Raw genomic sequence first — 17,003 nt, 5'->3', positions numbered from 1 at the left:
CACTAATAAATCTTTTATTTGTGTTTCTTTTTTTATTGATATAGCTTTATGATATCATTCTTATTTAGTCACTTTTTTGTACTTGTAGAACAAAAACTTTGCTATTTTTCATATATATTGATAATAATAAGGGTTAACTAGTATTACCTTCTTACTAGATGAGTCAATTAGGATTTTCCCTAACTAGATGGGAAAATTAGGATCTCTTCTTTGACTATACATAAAAAAGAGTTGTTGACCGTGTTTTTTTTTTTGTATACTCAGGAAGGAGACTCTAATTTCTCCATCTAGGTGGAGGAAAATCCTAATTGACTCATCTAAGTAAGAGATAATACTAGTTAACTCTAATAATAATGAATTCCAGATGAGCTATCTGCGACAAAGTTGCAAATGACTACTTAAACCTCATTAAATGCACAATGAACCAAACTTGTACGTACCATACAAGACAACCTCGTCCACTTCTGAAGTCTGTACATGTTGCCTTCTAGCCTTTCTAAAAAAGTTTAGAGCATCAAGTGATTCAGATGAAGGTAAGCGATCTTTATAGGTACTCGTAATGTAAAGGACTCGTCCTTGCGGTAATTTGTCTTAGGCTGCCGACACAGTTGAAATGCTCATTGGACCGATGCATATCAAGTTATCAACAGCTCCTCTTCTTATTATATTTCTCCTACACTGATCTGCCATTCTGCCCACATACAAGTACTAGTAAGTAGCTATGAATATATCCGAAACTAATTAATATATACCATCCGCAACCTTAGGTTCCATCGGTCTCTGCCTGACTGTCAGCTAGCTCAAGCCCTTGCACGCACGTACAATTCAAGTACTTGAATTCTCACAATTTCACTAGTACCCTTTAGAAAGTTCAACGGTAGACGTTTATTCCAATTTTATAAGCGCATTAACGTGTTTGTAAGTATTATTACTCTTATGCTTGAACGCAGCCACACTACTTTTCGCTGTAGTTTGGTAGACAAAGACGCTGTAGTTTACTAATGACTTTCATAAGATTTTGGTGCAGCCACGAGATCACGACGTCCGAATCCATCAGAACTTGCAATGAATAAAATATATGATTGACTGACGGTTGCGTTTTTAAACTCATCCAATTTTGCGCCCTGAGTGGTAGTCCATAAAACCCTATACTAGAACATCATGAATCTCTCTATTGTAAATAATGGAACATATATAAAAGATTTGATTACTGTATGTCTATATAACAAAGAAAGGTAGAGTGGGTTGACAAATTCCAACTCATAAGGTGATATTTGGTCGTGCCACCCCCTCACTATAGTCACTAGATTGTTTTTTTGGGGTGAGTTAATAGGTCTTTTGGGGTGAGTTTAAAAGTTTTTATCACATCACTCACTCCACACAAAAAATATCACACCCCGAATTTCGATAGAATTCGGAAAATAATATTTGTTCCCGACTCTTCAATTTTCGAGGTGTGATGCGCTCTCAACTTCTAAAAACCCATAAACAGTTTAAATATACGGATAATAAAAAACCAATAAAAATTTGAAATTAAACAAAAGTCCTATTCATTACAAAAATTCACCAATAAGATTAGGTTACAAATCTATTTTCAATAACTCTTTATTTAAAATTACAAATGAAAAATACAAATAGCATAGTCTCAACTGAAAATCTATATCACTTCAAGGAAAAACAAAATCTATCTTGAAATGCGACGCTAGCGCAAACCATAAGCAGCAACCAACCTTCTTCAACACTAAATCTGTCAAGACTTATCAACTATGTTCATTTAATGAACACACCCGATAAACAAACATGCAAATCGGGTCAGTATTATAAAAATGCTGGTGTGAGTAGCTCTAAAATACAACATATACTTATACATATACATACACAATCAATAAGGCAGTTAGTTCCTCCACCGAGGCGCCTTAACTTCCAACAACTAATATGAGATTCTTAACTACAATAAGTAAGGCAGGTAGTTCTTCCACTGAGGCGCCTTAACTTCTCACTAACCACACAACAAACTATACGCATAATAAATAAGGCAGGTAGTTCATCCATTGAGGCTCCTTAGCTTCCTAACCATAATACAAAAGCATTTAGTTTCTCTACCGAGGCGCCTTAGATTCTAACTAAACAAAAAAACCAGCCAAGCATATTCTATTACCATAATTAGGTTGACCCACCCTTCTGCAAAACTATATATAATTATATCTTTAAAGATATATCATTAACCAACATATTACCATAATTATATTAATTAAGGCTTTCTTTGCGTATCCCTAAAATCACATCATATCTATATCTTACCTAGTTTCCTTGGCTACCACAATCGCTTTCCAACGCCGAACATGTACATCCACATGCCTCCCCTCACATAATGAACCACTTTGTGCGTAACTATCCTGAGCGGGATGCCGCACACCAGGTAACCCTCACACGAAAGCCATTATGTAAGTACTACCACTATTCGGCATAAAATATCGCGCGTCTCGTTCTAATTTTGCGAACAAAATAATCAAGCCACCATTCGGCTACGCCAGAAGGGTCATTCAGCTTCACTGAAACACCAGAAGGGTCAATCACATTACTTACGCCAGAAGGGCCATTCAGATTCACTGAAACGCCCAAAGGGCCAATCATATCACATACGCCCATTACTAGGGCCAAATCACATGAGTTATGGTAGCTAAGTTATAGGATTTTTGTTACGTAATTTATTCAGGTGTCATACCTTAGTATCTCATAACCATTTCACTCTATCACGTGCCAAATAAATTATTACATTAAGCCACCATATTTGGAAAATCTCAATAATAATTCTTGTTCTATCTCATGCCAGTATACTTAATTGTACTGAAACTCAACGTTTCTCGTTATAATACAATTCACATTATCACGTGCCAATACTATTTATTACACGATATCCAAATATCTCTATATCAAATATCGAAATTTATTATTTTAGATGCCAATTATATATTGCACTACACCATATGGAATATCTCAATCCTTCATAAATACTACAATCCATTTAAGTAGCAACTCATAATAATAATCAATCATGACATGTATTCGTTCAATATATTTATGTGAACTCCATTCACCATCAAAGCCCAATACTAAAGTCCATGAATCTAAGTCTATGTTTAGTTTAATACTCATAAAAACATATATATCTAAGTCTTATAAGAATTCTCCTCTTGTTACGTGCCAGTACTTATATTCTTTACACACTACTCACGTCAAATCTGAATTAGATAATGACAAACAAAGTTATACAATTTTCGATAATATTTTATTACTACATTTGTCCATATTCTTAAATATGTGAAAAATTGGAAAAAGTCAACATTCCACAGTCAATGGTCAATGGTCAACGGTCAATGTCAAAGTCAAACTGTCGTTTCCATATTCAACAGGTTCAGGGTCATAGCCCTAGTTCATGGCTAAGGGCAAAGGTGCATGGCTTATGGGGCTCATGACTAAGGAAACGGTTCTGACCCAATTAGATCTATTTTAAGTTATATGAACCGACCCAAAACCAAATTAGAAACTGGCTCAAAACACAAATGGGTTCGGCCCAAAGAATTAAACTAAAACCGGCCCAAAACTTAAACTAAACTGGTCTTAAACAAAAGATTAGTCCGGCCCAACAACTCACTAGTGTTTAGGCCCAAAAACTTAAATCAAAACCAGCCCAACCAAAACAAAATAAGATCGGCCCAACCAAAACAAAATAAGGCCCAAGCCCCACTAATAGGTTTCGGCCCAAGGCCCAACCACATCAACAGAACCAATATCGCCATTAACGCCCCTTCCTTCTTCTTCCTCCACCACCAGCCACAAACTAACCACCCACCGGCACTCCAACCTAACCGAAACGGTTCGGTTTTGATCCCCTAGAAAAACCCCCTCTTTTGATACCCTCAAAACCCAATTCCCTCATCTTTGCGAAAACTTCAACCTCGACCGCCATTGGCCTTTATCGAAGCTTCCTCCCACTAATCGGGTCCCGGCCCACACTCACCACAAACCGTTGGGTTTTGATCCCCATCCACAACCAAATCTTTGGGGTATACTCAAAACCCAAAACAAAACTTCATCTCAAGCTCACCAAAACCACCCTAATGAAACATTTCAACGCCATTAACGCTTCAAGCTTTTGAGAAAAAGACCTTACCACCCATGAAACATCACTAACCAATCCCATAACAAAATACAACGGTTTAACATCACAAAAGCGAGTTCAAACAAATAAGAACGGGGCGATTTGTTGATTTTCTTTTTGGTGACCACATTTAGGGCGACGCCATTGACGCCCTCTCAAGCTCCAACAACACACCCAAATTTTAATCCCGACGTCCAACCAACACACCACATACAAATATGATAACAGTTCAATAATTATAATCCTAACACAAAACCAAGATAACAACGGTTTCAACGATATACAAGACGATCTGGAATGTTTTCGGTTTAGGGCCAAAAAAGTTCGTGGTCCGACATTCAAACGCTATGTATTTTTTCAAGGACCCAATGCGATTGATTTTTCCCCGAGTTTCAATAATACTAGCATTAACAAGTTTTAACAACGACATTAACAATAATAATGACGACAAAAGAATGCCCAGAAATCATGAACGGAAATCTTGGACAGTAAAATTAGACCGTGAAATATAAAACTAATCTACTCACCTATATTAAAACTCGATGAATCCCTCATCGTCCGAATCGTTCCGCTCTAACCCTCTAGCAAACGAGCCGCCTCCATTTTTATTTTATTTTTTTCTAAAAAAACCTTATTCTCTAGAAAAATATGAATATATACTTGGGTTCGAAACCTAAGCCCAACAAAGAGCCCAGAAATCAGGCCCACATATTCCAAATCCAGTCCAAAGAATTTTAAACTAATTAATTAATTAATAAATTAATAAATAAATACGTATTTTAAATACGAGTGTTACAAAAAAAGTCTGGACTGTTTTTGGGCTGAATTTTTATAGGTAATTGGTTCGAAAAAAAGAGGAGGATGCGGAAATATAAAACTGTCACCTATATTAAAACTCGATGAAAAAAGGCATATATCGGACGATCTTGGGGTGGGGGATCTTGTCGGTGTCCCCAAAAATGCGCATATTTGTGCTGTATGCGGGGGACGTGCACCGGGAGCGCCGAAAGTGCACGTATTTGACTATCTGTGCTATAGAGGGGGCAGATGCGCGTCGGGGCGCCAAATGCGCGCTTTTTTGTGTCGTACAATACGGGCAAACACTAGTATGTCTATATATCACGGGTATTGCAAATTGGCAATTTAAACTATGACTCATTTTTGTACACATACATATCGAAAAGTAGTGATGTCTAATCAAAGTATCAATTGGATATTAAGATCCTGCGCGCTTGCGCTGTAAGTTTCGAGCAAGTTTTTTCTGTTTCAGACTTCAAAAGTAAGGAGCTGAAAAAAAATCTAAAACCTGCTTGTTTTATTCAGGCTCAAAACGGATGCACGCATCATCCACATTTTTTGTCAAAAAATAGGATTGTGATTCTGGGAACCACCCCACCATTATCATCAACATCATCATGTATGTAGATGACAAAAATAAGCATTTAAAAGTTATAGTTGAATTTTAAAAACCAGCTTTTCGTAATTAGGAGACAAAATTATAAAATCATGAATTTAATATGGGTCCTTCAACCCAAAGTGACTAACCACAAATGTAAATTTTTGGAGCCGAGTCACATTTTCTTATACTTTGATTTTCCTTTAATTTTCAAGACCTACTTTGTGATGGTGTCAACTGTCAAGCAAGTAGAACCTCTCAACAAACTTTTACTAATCTAGAAATGGTGGTAAATTATTATAATTCTTGTATTCTTATTTTCATGCTAGACTTACTTTAACCAAAACAAATTTCTAAAATTATTGGCAAAATCTATCTCTAACCATCGATCAGTTGTAGGCACCTCATTTGCATTTTGCTATAATTAATATGGTAGAGATTACAAGTTCGAATCCTACTAAGTATTGATTGGGATTTATTTATTGTGTAATTATGTGATGGGCCTTTGGGCCAGGCGAGTCTTCGAGCTAGAGAAAGGGTGCTACTACGATGGGTGGACCAATTCAATGAGCGAAAGCAAGTCTTCATAGATAAAGTGGAGGCAGTTGGGTAGATCTACTCAAAATGGTGCATCGGTGAGAGCCTACAGGGCTACAGGGTCGATGAGCATTCGGGCTAGGGTCCTTCAATGTAACCGGTGTAGGTTGATCTGCCTTAATTCTCTAAATATTTCAACAACAAAAAAAACACACACACACACACTGTAGAGAGTTTGTTGGTATAGCAATAGGTTCAACAAAAACACACACACACACACACATTGTAGAGAGTTTGTTGGTATAGCAATAGGTCATAGGCCACTTGGCGCATTGAGGTGTTTCTTCCGCTAGAGTTAATATTAGGACATTGAAGATGGACATCCAACTTAAAAATCAACTGGTAATAAGTTGAACAGTCCAGTTTATATATTAATTAGCTAAGTTTTAGAGACTTGATATGGGATTATAATCTCAACAATGATCTCCTCACTTCACTTCGTACGAATATGCTCATCATGATTCTTAAAAACAGTTACCATATATATATAAGAGATTCACAACTCTTAGCAGGAATGAAGGGAGGATACAATCTAATTGTTGACCTCTTAGGTGAATTATCCATAAGAGAATGGGTCTCAATAATTGTATGAAGCATATAAACCAGCACAACACCAAAACTAAACTTACTTCTGCAATTTTTTTTTTCGCAAAGTATGCATGCAATGCAAGTTCATGTCTCTTTGAGACAAACAAGACTAGGAATCAAATGATCAATATCCAATACTATATATCCCTTGTGTATAAAGTATGCAAAGCGGAGTGCAAATTTTTCTGATTTATTTTATAGCAATCCATTTCCTGGGACCTGAGTGAATAATGTGACCCAAACTCTGGAATGACATTATAAAATATATATGACAACGACAAATGCCTAACAGCCCACAAGAAGAAAGGATAAGAGGCATTGTTTGTGATAAACATAATGAAAAAATTGAAAAGAGACCAAAATAGAATTTAGGGCGCCGACATTTGGAATTGTCAAAATAAATCATCATGATTTGGTATGTATATTATGTCTTTTCATAAGAAAAAAAAGGGAACATAGTAATCAGTAGATTAGCCCAAAAAGAGTTTTGCTTTTGCTAAATAATCATTCTCAGCATGGGACTGTGGGAGTGCACAGAGAATCACAAGGAATGCATGAGAGTGTGTGTTTGGTAAGAGTAGAGGGGGAGGGACAAGGCGTTGGTCCTTCATTCACTATTTTCACATAAAGTTCAAGCTTTGTGAGGTGGGCACATAAAGTGTAAATTAATTGGATTGAAATGAAGCAAAACAACTGCAAACAGACTTGGAGTGGAGTACATGATACATCTGCTCAAAATCTAAATTGCAAATTTGCGTATCACATGTGTTTTTAAAAGAAATTTATTCAGCAAGTATAATGGATAAAAATACACAATCAAGAGTGAACCAATAGAATTTTTTTGTAAAATGTGCAAAAAAAGTGGTGTTGGATTTTTATTGTTTTAAATAAAAATAATGCAAAACTTGTGGGGTCTTATTTTTTGAAATAGTGGGTAGTTAGAAATAATTGAGTTAAAAAAATGTGTAAAATTATTCTCATTTTTAAAAAGTGATTTTGGACACACCCATAAAAACATTCTCGTACTTTAATTTTAAAATAAATAAATAAAATTATTTTAGATACATTTAGGATCCTAAATTATCTTTTTTTATTAGGCGTATCCAAAACAAATGATTTTGAATTATGAAGTGAAAGATTACAACGTCGTGTATTGTTTCATTTTTTATTATTTTTTTTAGAAATATTTCAAATGAATTTGAGAGATATTATTGGATTGAGTCCGTTATTGGGATATGACAAAAACTTTAGTTAGTTATGGAGTATGGGAGTGTTTTTATAAGTGTCTAGGATCACTTTTTTTAAACAATCATTTAAACACTTTTAAGTTAAAAATCATTTTACACAATACAATTAGTAGAGATTTTTTAGTGAAAATTGTGTAAATTTACACTGAAAATGTTTTACACAATTCTATTGGTCATGCTTGAGAGCACTTTGATGAGTTGACAAACTAGTACACAATAAGAGCTTGTTCGCTCATAAACCCAGCCTAACAAGGAACAGTCCTAATCTGCTTATAGAATTTGCCAAATAGTACGTATATTAATGCACCTACTGTATCTCGCAACCTCAAAAGCCCGCCTCACGTCACCACGTCGGCCCTTCAATATCGTATGACATGAGGGTAGCACAAAATATAGGGCCTATTCAATTACAAAACCATTGTAAACTTGTAATATCATCAGCAAATTAACTTTGCATTTTTTCATTTTGATTCATTTTTAAGAATTGAATGCAGGACTGTTCTAATACATGAATAGATGATTCAAACAATCCTGCGAGTATGTAACATACAAGTGTTTATTGTTTATCTAGGGGCCTTTTTTCTTGACCTAACTGTGGGGGCCCTAGGCGGCTGCCTAGATGGCCTTGCCCCAGAGCCGGCCCTGGTGATACGACCATTGTTGCCAAATTAAGCATTACATTTTGATTATTTTCAAGTTGCAGGACTGTTCATTAATTAACAATCCTGCGAGTCTGCAACTGCTAGTACTAGTAACTTGAATCAACAGGAACTCGCCCCGAACAACCATTTAGCACATTCAGCCATAGCTTGCAAATCATTAGTCATGTCCATAAAGCGCCCACCCTAAATCCCTAATTAACAAAATGTTTTACATGATAAATATTGCAGTATCCAGACTACGAGTCCAAAATATCTCGTAGATGAAACAACCATATAATCCTTCAACAATATCCTCGCATCTCATTTAAACCACAAGTTCAGAACTCAAGCTAGATCAGTAATACAGTTTACTTTTCAAAGTCGTTCTGCTGAATAACAATGAACTCGAGGTTCGTTGGGGATAACCTAAAATTCTAGTCAATATGAATCTGGTTAATGACAAGATTAGTCGGTGCCTACACACGAACAAGTTGTAAATCAAAGACAAATTTGGTTCAACCAATTGGTCCAAATGTCCAATGCCAACGCCAATGCCTCTTATTGCAGCAATGGTATCATGTTAAGTTCCAAGTTGCCAGCCCACAAACAATGGGCTTTCAATAAACTAAATTGACCCATACTTTTAACTCTTTAAATTCCACCTCTAACTTTCAATAAAGCTGAATTATTTATATTAGAAGAGAGATTAACAAAGCACTATGATAGGAAGAATTATATATTCCTACCCAAAAAAAAATAATAGAAAGAATTATAATAATTTTTGGTTGTTGAAATTTGAGTGTCGATTTGAGGACTAGAAGCTTTAATTAATTAAATTTAAACATTGGTCTGTTTCAACTAACCTTTACCTGCCTAACCACAATAAAAGTTGAAAATTCTGAAAGAAAAGTGTTTGTCATTAGTCATTACCTTAGAACCAAAGGTCATACACCGCGACGTTATGGTAAACTCCCAAACACATGGCAAATTATTTCAGGATCTTGCAACCTTTTTGGATATTTCTAGGATTCTAATTCATTCTTATTAGTCTGAGTATTATCTAAATTTTTTCTTCTTCATTTTCCAATCGGTATTTTTTTATCTTCAGAAAATTGCAACTATCTTCGAAGCCAGGACCGAAATATATTACGAACTCAGGTTTGGCTATAACTCCCATCTTTTTTGTTGAAAATCAAACTAGCATCCATTACATGAAATGATATTCGGTTTGAATCGGATATAAGGAAATAATTTATAAATTCTTTCCCATGATCAATACAGAAACCACTTTTCACACCACAAGTTTCAACAATTGCAACTAATTTGGCAACTAAATGATCACAATTAGTGGGGGAGCCACATGGTGGTTACATGGGGCAAGTGCCCCAGGTGAACTTGAATTCAGAAATCAGTTAATTTGTAGTTAATGGCTTACTGCCAATGTGTGTACTTCCACCCTTTAAGGGCATCTCTAATAGGGGGTGTAAAATTACACCTCTAGATAGGTGCCACCTAGGTACCATTAAGGATTTTACTATTTCAATTGTAAATTATTGTAGAGTCCATAAATATCCACTCTCTATTTGTTTCCAATAGAAAAGTGTAAAGTTTAAAAATTTTAAATTGTGACTTTAGAAATAGATAGGGACGACACTCCAAGTGATGTCCGAATTTATTTTTACTTTCGGGGCGTTTGTCGAAGTAGTGTGTCGGGAGGGCTTTTATTAGGTGATAAATGAGAGGGAATTTTTCACCCTCTCTATCAACCAATATTCTATTACCTACGGTATAACACCTCCATTGAAAAGAGTTTTTTGACATTTAGAGTGTAAAATTTTCGCTCTATACGGTTTACACTTCCTATTGGAGATGCCCTAAGTCAAAGCACATATGAATTATCTAGTACAATTACCCAAAACTTATTTTAACCATGATGTCAAAAATCAAATAAAACATGTGTACTTACTTGGTATATATTATGTAATTTTTAGTGGACCAAAAAAAAAAAAAAAAAAATAATAAACTTAGCTTTTAGTGGCTTAAGAATAGTTAACCAAATCAAAGCGTTTTTTTTCCCGGTAAGGCATCCAAGTGCCCCATGTGCCGGTGATTCCCAGCTCTGCCACTGATCTCAATGCATAACCACTTGCCAAATGAGCATGACAAATTGTATCAGTGATTCAGTGTATCACCGGGCCGGGTCGTATGGTCGGCCCTTTAATTTTGACTTGACGTTTGTTCTCTACCCAAAGGGGAGGACACATTCTATGGGCTGAACGCATAAGCCCAATAAGTCTTGTATCAATCTCATCACCTATTCACCTCTAGTCTTTAAAGGTTTGTATCGGACTTTAATTAACAATAACTGATTTTCTAGGCTAATCGGCTTGTAGCTAGGATTTAAGGAATAACTTTCAAGAATATGAAGTTCTTTGTAGTTTCCACAAAAACTTCCAACAATCTGCAATGCGCTTATTTAATTTAAATGTTCTTATCATTTATCTGTTTCAAATTCGACGGATGCATTCTATGCATAATGAGAGTTTCTACTTCACTTATGTAGATGCCATTCCGATTCAAATCTACTCGTACCCAGAATGTCTTAACTGTGAAGTGTGTCACGTCTTCTTCACCATTTATGAATACACATATTAGAAACAATAATACTTAGGATTAGTCCCATCACTAGTATTATTGGTTATCACTGCGTCTCAAGCTAAAACTCGGATATGGTCCTCCACTCCTCCAGCAACAAAAATAATGAGTTGGATAAACTTATTGATAAATCACTCAAACCATCGGCGCATGACTACTAAATTGTATTCCGGCCATTTATGTTACTAGTTGGAAGGATGCATTTACGCAAAGACACATGTTTTTCTATTTGTATTGAACAGGCCAATACCTGGGTTTGGACTAAATTGACGTAGCGGAAGCGATATTAAAAGTTCATTAAAACATTAAAAAGATAAATTGAAACATAACTTTATTGATAATATTGAAGAGTTGATTATAATTTTCGTCCATGAAACTATTTATATAGAGAACTTCATCAAATCATCTTAGAAATCTACTAAAACACTAAGAAACATTTCTTAATCTATCTGTAAATGTTAGATTTGGGAGTAACCTTACAAGCGTAGGCAATTTGGAATGAATGGGATAGATGATTTGGATTTGACCGAGTTCGTACGGACGAACTGCCTACGTATCAAGTTCTCTCTCTGGGGGGAAACTTGAATAAGGTCAGACGTAGTTTCTCATCCTCTTTATATAGGCAAGGTGCCCGCGCCTCTTCCTTTCTTGTGTCAGGTCAGATCTAGGTCTTCAGGTCACTTGTGAATCTTGATGGTGAGCTAAGGACATTTATTGTTAAGCGTGCTTGAAGTCTCGGTCTTGATTGCTATAGTAAATACATACGTTATGAGCCGTTGTGGATGAGGGGATTGAGCGCTATGGAGGTCACTTATGGGTGAGATCGTTTACTCGACTCGAGCCACTTAGAAGCGAGCTTGCAGGATGAGTACGTGAGATCGGTTTCTTGTCCGAGTCGAGTCACTATGAAGCGAGCTCTAAGGACGAGGATATGAGGTCAGTTGGTAGTTTTGTATATGCTGGACACGTATGTGATATTCATTAGATGTGAATATTACTCCCTCACACAGCGCCATCTTAGTAGGTCACTTTTTAGCAAAGGAGCGACTTGCTGAGAGAGAACGATAGCACGTGTTTAGCACATGTGAGGATGTGAACAGGTGTAATGAGAAATTCCAACCGCCTCGTTTTGTGGAATTCGAAAAGATGATATAAAAGGTGACGTGTCATCTAGGGTTTGAGTGCAATCATGACTTGCATTGGGAACTGAAAGGTTTTTCATCATAAAATCACATCTGGAGAACTGGAGAGCCATCATTTTGTCATTTTTCAGAACTTGCGAAAGGTTTTAGAGTAAACAGGTTAGTCTTTCCGCCATTTTTGTTTTCTCTTCTTGCTTTGAAGGTAATTGTTTGTAATCTAGTTAGGTCGTTGTGTTGTGAGAAAAGAGAGAGAGAAAGTAAAAAATGTCTGACTCAGATGACACTCGTTCCAACGAAGTAATAGAGGAGTCGTTAGGGTTTGAAAGTGAAGAGGTAGAGGTGAGATCAGCATCTGCAATAGCTATAGCGAGTAACTCCAGTTCTGCTATGACATCTTCTTCTTCTAGTGGGTTGCCTCCGAGAATTGTAGATAAGGACACTGTAAATAGCTTTGTAGAGTTAAGGAAAGCTTGTGGTATAACGGTTAGCGAACTGGCTATATACGAGCTGGGATGTGTAGAAAACGTTTTTAGTACGGAGTTCGTTCCTAGAGATTATAGGGTGGTGGTTTGTGAGGGATAGCTGAGGGATGGAATGAAATTACCATTCTCCAGGTTAACCTGTGTTTTTCTAAATTTTTGTGAGAAAGCGCCCTGCCAGTTCATTGGCAACACGTGGCATCTGTTGAGGGTATTTGATCTGTTGAATGCGAGTGGTGAGTATTGCATTGAGGTCGCTGATATTGTGGAGCACTATGCTGTGAAGCGGTCCAGGGCCAAGAATTTTAGTTTACAGACACCGACTGGGAAGTCGGGCATCCTGGATGGGGTTAGTAACGAACCCTAGGAAAGGAGACCTTTGTTGGTGGTTGGAAACTATTGTGCCCCTGGGTTTAGTGTTGAAACTAAGGTTTGTAATTTTGCTGGTATGTATTACTGTGTTGCTGTCTGTTGCTCCAATGTTTTGGTAATTGGTTCTGAATTTGATTCATCTCTTTGATGTTTTGCGAGATCATTTGTTGCAAAGGGGAAGTTCATGGGGTTATCAAGAAGTTCGCTAAGCTTAGTCAAGCTCGAAAACGTAAAAGATTGCCCTGAAGTCACGAACTACTTTGTGGAAAGGGGAGGTCGGGAGATACGTTTGAAGAGAAAGAACCAAAAGAAGCGAAAGCCGTCGCCTAATTGATAGTGAGTCATCTCTTGAATCGACAATGGAAAGGGGAAACAGTGGAATTGTTACCAGGGAAGAAAGGAATAGGAACCGTTATGGGCATGGGCGTCCTGCTGGAGGAGTTGGGACCTCTGGGTCTGGTGGTGGGTCGATGAGGCGATCTGCCCACGGTGGATCTGATGGGGCGGTTGTCACTCCACAGGAGAGGTTGAGGGAGGGCTCACCTCTAGACCTAGAGGAGATCGGCTTTGTGGCTCGTCGGTCGAATATCCTCGGGAAGCGGAAGACGAACGAGCCTAACCATAAGGTCGCCAAGCTTGCAAGAATTGTTGAACGATCTTTTGGTAGTGGTTTTGATCCTACGACAGAGCGAACTGGAGGTAAAAGGGTTCTGAGGTTGTCGCGGGGGCTCGACCTGAGTGTACCCGATCTTGACAGTTTTGAAAAAGGGTTGAATATGGCTGGTGATGTAGGGGGTAAAGGGAAGCTGCTGCTAGGGACAGTGGTAAGACATCTTCTGTGAGAAGCAAGGGTGACGACTTAAACCGACACCTCGTCTATGTGAATGAGAAGACAGGGAGGAAGCATGCAGTTAAAAGATCAGACTGTAGCTTCAGGTCGGCACCCATTGCTAGTTGTCTTATGGATGGAATTGTATTAAATAGGGATATAAAAGAGCTAGACGCTAAAGATTTTGATGAGAACTTGAGGACGATGGATATGGCCCATTGCTTGGTAAGCGGTGTGCTTTTTGTATTTTCTTTTCTGTTTTAGAACTAGGGCTAACATTGATGTCTCTCATGCGGTACTTTCACCGGGCACTAGAATCTGAAACAAATGGTGCAAATCGGTGAGGGTGAGAAGGGCGAGCTGGAGAGGTTGAGGGAAGAATTAAGTAATGTTCAGGTTGTTCAGGAGATTGAGAAGAAAGAACTGGAGGAGCTGAAGAAGGCGTACAACGGGGTGGTTCTAGAGAAGACGGCTCTGAGCAACTCTGTGGAAGAGCTGAAAAAGAAGTTGGCTACTGTGACAGATTATGCCAAGACATGCAAAAGGGTTGTTAAGCGAGCTCAGCAGACGTATGACGGCTTGGGGCAAGATTATGATGAGCTAGAGCAGATGTACTTTCAACTGAAAGAGGAGCATGAACATGGGGCTCGAGGTACAAGTGTAATCAGTGTACCTGGAGATGCTAGTAATGCTCCGTGGTGCCTTCTGAGCGACCTAAAGAGGTTGATGATGATGCTCTAGAGCCTCCAGTAACCACTCCTCTAGCTGATGTTGAGACTACTGTCCCTAACGACCTGGACCCTTTGCAGACTGAGGTTTTGACTACTGTTGCTTGATTTCTTCTTCTTTGAGAGTTGTGAGGTTTTTTATCGTTTCTCTTGAATTTGTAATCCTGTGCAAAAGTGGTGGAGATAAAATAGAGCTGGTTTACTGGGCTTGCCCAGGCAATTTCCCTTATTATTGGTTGTATGGCTTGGGCCAGATACATTAAAAGTTGATAAACTAGGGTAACCCGGGCAGTTCACTTTATTTATCGCTTTAGTTTTGAGATATGGACGAACTAGTTTCCACATAAGTGGCAGTTCGGTAGTTTTAAAGAACTAGTTTCCTGAGTGTGTTCAGGCAATTAGTATTTTGCACTTATGAAATGCATGTTTACTTTGAAGTATGATCCTACTTTTGTCTGAATGCTTGTTGCATGTTGCTTTAATATCTTAGTAGGAACTTGACCTAGAGATGTATGTTCTATCGTCTAAGAAGACTTAGGATGCCTTGAAGCATTTTAGCTCGATTGAGTAAGCATTTTGCGATAAGTTGATCCTCAAGTTGTAGGTATTCAACCAGTGAGAAGTGTTGGAGCTATCAAGCCTTTAAGCTCGAGTGAGTGTTGTAGCTTAAGTAAGCGTGTTTTTCTTAGAAAACATTCTACACTGAGTTGGCCCTAGAAGTATAGGTCTCCAACTAGTGAGAAGTGTTAAGGCTAAGTAGCCGGCCTGTGAGCTCGAGTGAGCATTTTATAATGTTGAACATTTAAGTTCTGGAAAGTGTTTAAGTTCAAATAATCGTTTGGCACTTTAAAGAGCGTTCTGCACTAGGTTGGTCCTATAAGTATAAGTCCCCTACTAGTGAGAAGTGGTGGTGCTATGTAGCCATGAGCTCGAGTGAGCGTTTAAGTACGGAGAACGTTTGAGCTCTTGAGAGCGTTTTAGTTCAGGTTAGCGTTTTACTCTTAGAGAGCGAGTTGTGTGTCTATTTAATAACATTGAGAGATTGTAGTGCCTTGATGCAAAAATAAAAGCTATAGTACTAAGAGAAAGAACTCATGGCAATGGAATATTTTTTTTATTGATAAAATTTCTTTAAAAAGAAAGTATTCCAAGGTCGTGGTAATGCCTGTTCGTCTTGGGTTTTGATCCAATATGCTCCATTGCTAACGACTCGTTTCACTATGTAAGGGACTTCCCATGTTGGTGCCAGTTTCGAGTCATCCTTAGTCTTCTTCAGGACTAAGTCGCCAGGTTGGAAACTTCGAGGGTTAACTTGCTTGTTGTATGTCTTCCTCAGAGTTTGGTGGTAGGATGCCACTCGAATGGCTGTTAGGTCGCGTCGTTCTTCAAGTAATTCGACCTCTCAGGCAAGAATGGAATCATTTTGACCAGATTCGACAATGTTAGACCGAGTCATCGTAATTGTCAGCTCAGTAGGAATGATGACCTCAGTGCCGTAGCATAGTGAGAAAGGTGACTCGCCTGTACTAGAACGAGCTGTCGTTTTATGAGCCCATATAATGTTTTCTGGCTGCATTGGCCACTGGCTTTTGTTCTTTTCAATCTTCTTTTTAAAGTTCTCCAGAATTGCTTTGTTACTAGCTTCTACTTGACCATTGCTTTAAGCGTACTGGAGAGTAGAGAACGCGTGAATGATCTTCCACTTAGTCAAGAATTCTTTAACTATTTTCCCTTTGAACTGGGAGCTATTATCTATCACCAGTGTGTGGGGGAGGCCAAATTTGGTAATGATGTTGGTCTAAATGAAGTTTTTGACATTAGATTCTTTGACATGAGCCAAGGGGATCGCTTCCACCCATTTGGTGAAGTAATCTGTCGCAGCTAGGATGAACCGGAAGCCTGTACTTTTTTATGGAATGAATGGACCCATGATGTTCAAGCCCCACATGTGAAATGGCCAAGGGCTGGCAATGTTGATGAGTTCGCGAGCTGGCTGGATAATATTGTGGCCGAATGTTTGGCACTTAATGCATTTCAGTACATACTTCTTTGCATCGATCTACATTTTTTGCCAGAAGTATCCTTGTGAGATCGCTTTGTGAGCCAAATAGCAACCTCCTACGTGGTTCTTGCATTCTCCCTCGTGGATCTCTGCGAAGATCATCTA

The 17,003-nt window shown here is 38.0% G+C and overlaps 1 protein-coding gene across 1 annotated transcript in view; it reads left to right on the top strand.

The window, feature by feature from the left end:
* Nucleotides 1-9,744: 9,744 nt before the first annotated feature.
* Nucleotides 9,745-17,003, top strand: part of LOC147508823 (uncharacterized) — a 23,612-nt gene continuing 16,353 nt past the window's right edge. The window contains exon 1 of the mRNA XM_086601186.1: nucleotides 9,745-9,789. The gene's annotated coding sequence lies outside the window, so the exon portion shown is untranslated. The remainder of the gene's footprint in view (nucleotides 9,790-17,003) is intronic.

The sequence above is a fragment of the Coptis chinensis genome, chromosome 3, assembly GCF_015680905.1.
Source record: "Coptis chinensis isolate HL-2020 chromosome 3, ASM1568090v1, whole genome shotgun sequence".
NCBI classification, from domain to species: Eukaryota; Viridiplantae; Streptophyta; class Magnoliopsida; order Ranunculales; family Ranunculaceae; genus Coptis; species Coptis chinensis.
The sequence above is the reverse complement of the archived record's forward strand: the minus strand, read 5'-3'. Positions and strand labels throughout refer to the sequence as shown.